At 43.5% G+C, this 5,810-nt stretch overlaps 1 protein-coding gene across 1 annotated transcript in view; it reads right to left on the bottom strand.

Annotated features, from left to right (window-relative positions):
* Positions 1–5,810, bottom strand: part of HDGFL3 (HDGF like 3) — an 81,556-nt gene that overhangs the window by 4,590 nt on the left and 71,156 nt on the right. The gene's annotated exons all lie outside the window — the stretch shown is intronic.

Here is a 5,810-nt window from a genome sequence, read left to right as displayed (position 1 = left end):
CTGTAAAAAAAAGAAAGAAAACAAGCCTTTAGATGATTCAGGATATTAACAATAAAAGCTATCCATACCTATGAAGTACATAATAAGTGGGGGTTTCTGAGATTTTAATCTGTACTGCAGCATTAACAATACTCAGCAAGAACAGCCCGTGAGGCTTTGCCTGATACGTATCAGTTCAGAAAGCTAAAGGAGGTGCTAGGGCATCTTTAGTGCCCCGTTCAAAAACAGGGAACAAAACAACGAACTCTGTCTGCTGTCTGGCAGGGACAGAGTGCAGCAGTGTGCATTCATACAGCTCAGGATAATGTGTATTGCTGGGAAAAGTCGCTGGAGAAACCGAAATAACCCATCTCTGTGAGGACTGTGGTGTCAGAAAGAAAGGCAAGTTGCTTCAAATTTAAAAAGCATCTGGAATGTGTGCAAATTATTCTGTATACTTTTTTTTTCTGTATAATATTTATAACTTAATTACTTGGGACATATGGCTCAAAGAAATACGAGATTTAACAAAATCAAGATGTACGAAAAGAAAGGAAGTCTAGATTTCTTTGAAAATTTAGATGGCAGCCGTGTGACCAAGTATTTCCATATCCGAAAAGAACTCCGTTTCCGTCTGGGTCCTACTTTAAATTGTATCAGGTTACATTTCCTCAGAGGGATGCTGTTTTTGTTTTTTTCGTCATTAACCCAAATACATTACTCTCCCAACCCCCTAATGCTCTCAAGGGATGAATGAAAGAGGGAACTCAGGCCCCAATATTTTTTCCTAAAACAGCTTGCTTCCATTCTTCCCTTTGCTAACTGAATGAACTTGCTTGTGAGCTCAGGAGCGCTCACATACATGGTCCAAATCTACAGTGTACAGTATACCATACATAAATAATTCCAGGACTTCAAATAGGAAAAGTTACTAAACCTCAAGATGGCAGAAATACAGAAAATTTCTCTCACAGCCTGTTCTTTTCCTACCAGAATAAGAAAGTCAATTAAAAAGAAATAATAAAAATCACATTTAAAATCTGTGAACCTGCAAAATGCAGTAACTAGTGACTCTTAATTATTTATTAACACATAAAAATACTACATATGATTATACTCACAGACCTTGGGGGATTTTCCTCCCTTGTGAAGGAGGAAGACACCCATTTAAAGCAACGAAAAATTGTTAACAAATTTATTTAATAACGTCTTTTTATTAATATCAATGTGAAAGGCAATAAAATCTGTGTTTACATTGGTAGAACATTCACAGTAACAACTACTCAAACTGTATTGAAGAACATTTTTGGGACAGATGGTCCCACAGCAGCCTCGGAATAGAATTAATGCTCCAAACAAAGTAAAGGTGGTACTAGAATGTGACCACAACTTTAAGGACATGGGGTTTTTTTGGGTCTTTCAGCAAGGTATTGTCAAATGGGTGCTTATAAAAAGCGAATTATAAATCCATTTTTTCAAATTGTCATACCATCATCACTCTATTTGCATCTCTGCATCAAAAACTACCTTGCTAATTCATAATGCTATATATCCTGGACATGGTGCTCGGAGTATTTACTAGCCTGGAAGTCTCCTCCAAGTAAGCGGCCAGCAGTGGTTCCTTCTGTGCTGGTGGCCATGCTCTGTGCCAGGCCGCCCTCGGGTCAGGTAATGGCTGACTAATGCAATCAGATTCCCCTGAGGCACGTGAATGCGAGACACACGAAGAGGCTGTGGGTGGACGCAAGCTGAACGATACCCAGAACACAAAAGTCATAGATCTTTTCGTGGAGCACCACTGTCCCTTGACAAAATGACGACAGATAAACTATGGTTATCAGACGCTTTCTCAAAAGTAAGTGAAGTGAACCTATTACATCAAGGAAGACAACTGGCAGTATTTGTTGCCAACGACGAAGTTTGAGCTTTTAAGTGAAACTTAGAATTCTGGAAAACTTAATCCTCCATGATCAAGACTTCCCAATAAGGATTTTTCTGACACGATATACCTGATATTTTAAAAATGTGATTAAAAATACTTTATAATGAAATATTTGGAAGACCCAAATAACTCAGGGAACCACTATTTTTCAAATGGGTAAAAGCGATTCAACAGTCCAATGGACTTTATTACCAGAATCCAGAAAGTTCAGATTGCACATTGCAACTAACCTTTAAGAAAGCACCACTTACACAGAGCTGGTGTAGTACCAAAGAAGAACATTCGCAACAATCTGAAGAAACTATTAAAATACTTGTATCTCCACTTTCCAACCACATATCTATGTGAGGCCACATTTTCTTCATACACCTCAACCAAACAACATATCGCCAGAGACTAAATACAGAAGCAGGTATGAGAGCCCTGATGTCTTCTATTAAGCCAGACATTAAAGAAATTTTTTAAATGCAAAACATTATGGGGCACCTGGCTGGCTTTCAGTAGTGTGTGAGCTCGAGTCCCGTGCTGGGTACAGTAGAGGTTGCTAAAAAAAATTAAATAAAAACTTAAAAAAAAAAAAGTAAAGCAATGTCATTTTTCTCAAAGCACTTCCTGAAAAAGGCAGTTTTCATAAAAATGTGTTATTTATATTAAGTAATGAGTACTATTTTACAACAAATTAATAAATATCTTAAAATTAGTTTTTATTCCTAATTAAATAAATACCCATAGTGTAACAAAAGCTCTTTGGGGCCCTCAATAACTTATAAGAGTATTAAAGGGGTGCTGAGACCAAAAAGTTTGATGAACCACTGTCTTAGAAGATAAGAGACTACATGGTTAGAAGTAAGGCTGGACAGATAAACTGGGGTCAGAGTACAAAGGCCACTGCATGCTGAAGTAAGGAGTCTGGACTTGATCTTGAGGGCAATGGGGAGACGTAAGGATGTATGCCCATACTACAGAAAGAAAATAGGTCAGCGTCGGAAGAATAAAAGCGTGGACGCTGCTTAGCAGTTACAGCGAACCCAGCAGCCTCTGCTCCTCCCTGCTATTACGTGCGGCCTTGTGGTGTGGGGACTTGACTCCAGATCCAGGGGTGGGCAGAAGCTGGCTGGCCCAAGCCAGTTTTGATCTGTTATCAGCGGTTGGTTCAGGGATGGGCAACTCTCTGACACGTCTCCAGTGATCCCTGCCTCCTGGTATTCACAGCCTGGTGTAATGCCCTCTCCCCTTGAGTGTGGGCTGGACCTTTTGACTTGCTTCTAATGAACAGGATGAGGAAAAAGTGATGGGAATCAGAGATTAGATTACGAAGGACTGGCTTTGGTCTTGCTAGCATGCTCTCCGTTGCCGATGAAACTAGCCGCCATGATGGAGCTGCCTTAGGGAGAGGCTCACATGTCAAGGAACCTAGGGGGCCTCTGGCCAAAGTTAGTGAGGAACTAAATCCTGCCAACAACTACTGAGTGAGCTTGGAAGAGGACCAACCCCCAGCTGAGCCTCAAAATGATTTGAGCCCCTGCTAACACCTTAACTGCAGCTTTGGAGAGACCCAGAGATGGAGGACTCAACAAGTTTCACCTGATCCATGGGAAATGCCAGATGATAAATGAATTTTAAGCCACTGTGTCTGGAGGTAATTTGTTACATGGCAGTAAATGATACAGCAGGCCCAAGCCAATCAGTGCACAGTATTCCTGTCATAAAGATTAGTAACCTCTGCTTCACAGCCCCATGAATCAAGAAGGGAAGCTCCAAGTGTTCTGGAGCCTGCCCTTTTCTGCTTCATGCTTCGAACTGTCAGGAGTAAAGATGTTGTCGAGAGCCTCTGGAAGTAAAGGGGACCCCAGAACTCGGTGGGTTCCTCGTAAGAACCTCTTCTCTCCTTCCTTCACCAATACTTATAACCTCAACACCATCTGCCTCGAGACTATCAAACCTCTTATCCTCATGGCCTTTTACTTATTGCAGTTACCACAGATGGGCTCCTGAGCACCTGTCACTTCCTAGACTCTCATCCCCAGTCAGCTCTGTCCATGTTAGTTTTTGACCTCATCTCTTAAACTCTCCTGCGCCCACCCAGATTCCTTGATCTCCTCCACTAGGCCCATTGGAAATCAGTCAGCCACTAGCAAATCTCCCATATTCCCAACTTGCATTTCTCGGGTATTCTGCCCCCTAATTTGTTCTAACGGAAACCTGGTTCTCCCTGGGGATTGTGCTGTTGCTTCTCCTGCAGCCTTCACGTGGTAGCTCTTTTCTCTGCCACAGCTCTTATATGACCGGCCCAGAGGTGGGGAAGGTGTCCTTCCTGATCGTCACCACTGTTTCTAAGCTGTTCCTCCTCTCTTCTGTGCTCTCGCCCGACCACCCAATCCTCCCAGCTTTGAACCTCAGTACTGTGAACTTCCACCCCTCTTGCCTGCAGTCACCTCCAGACTCCCTGGGTTACACTGTCATTCAGTATCATAACCATTGGGAAATCTCTCCATGTAGGCTGTCGTTCCAAAACTCTGACCTCTCAGTGCCTTGATTTTCTCTCCTCCAGAGATCTTGTCCTCCACCCTACCTCAGTCACTCACCCCCCATGGCTAGTTCTTAGGCAAGTGTTTCTCAACCCCTGGGAGTACAGGAATCCCCCACAGATCTGCGGTTTCACTTTCTTTGGTCAACTGTGATCAGGAAGCAGACGATCTTCCTTCTGACTTTCCTCCATCGGAAGGTCGACAGTAGCCTACGTCACAGGGGCTTCATCATTCCCCTCACTTCCTAGGCATTCTGTCATTGCCCTTCATCAATCACAGCACACTGAGGTATTTTGAGAGAGGTCACTTTCACTTAACTTCTGTTACAGAATACTGTTACAGTTGTTCTATTTTATTATGAGCTGTTGCTGTTAACCTCTTACGGTGCCTAACTTACACCTTAAGCTGTATCACAGGTGCGTACGTACCGGTGAAAACAGAGTATATATGGGGTTCGTACTACCCACAGTTTCAGGCATCTACTGGGGGGTCTGGGACTGTATCTCCTGCAGATAAGGGGGGACAAGTGCATTTGCAAACATGGTTTTAAGTCACTGTTTTGGGGGCAAAGTTATGGAAGCATTTTTGGCTGTCATAACTTGGGGGCTGTCTGATATTTTACGGGCAGGCATCAGGGGAACTGTGCCACAGACGGTGCTCACCCAGTGAAATGTCCCACTCAAGTACCCGCACCACCTGTGGGACAGCAGCAACCACCACAACTCTTCCATGATCTGATGAAACGTCCCACTCTGCCATCACCACTTGTCTCCAGCTATCTCTCTTTAGCTAGGATGCCACCTCCAATAATTCTTTGATACTAAAAATCCTCTGACCCACTCCTTTCCTCATGCCTTTTTTTCCCTCCTTCCAAACATATTTTGGGTTCAATGATCCATCACTGTAACTGCTCCCTTCCTTGCACCAAATCCATTTCCTGCCTCTATCCCCCTTCCCTGTACTCTGGGCAAACCCCACTTCCAGTTACATTCAATTCCCGGACTTTCTGTAGTTGCACAGTTGAATGCGCCCGGAGAGGGTCACATACCCATCCCGACAAGCGTTCTCACTTTAAATCACGACCACTAACCACAAGTGAGCCCTCACTGCTGCCTGGCATCCCACTTCATTTCCCAAGTCTACTCACTCTTCTCTTCTTCTAAGTGACTACTTTGCCCCATTTCCTCTCTCTCTAAACTTCCAACACTTCTTCCCATTATCACTCTCAAATGCTGACCTTGCTTCCTAAGAAAACAGAGGCAATCAGATGAGAACTTTTGCAAGCTCTCACCCTAACTACCCACTTACCTGCCTTCCCTCCCACTTCAGCGGGTGAACCAAGGGAACCCTTCCAGATGTGC

This window comes from Mirounga angustirostris, unplaced genomic scaffold (assembly GCF_029215605.1).
Source record: "Mirounga angustirostris isolate CCGP_5_RB_7025 unplaced genomic scaffold, mMirAng1.0.hap1 SCAF_9, whole genome shotgun sequence".
Classification (NCBI taxonomy): domain Eukaryota; kingdom Metazoa; phylum Chordata; class Mammalia; order Carnivora; family Phocidae; genus Mirounga; species Mirounga angustirostris.
This window is presented reverse-complemented; position numbering and strand designations above follow the sequence as displayed.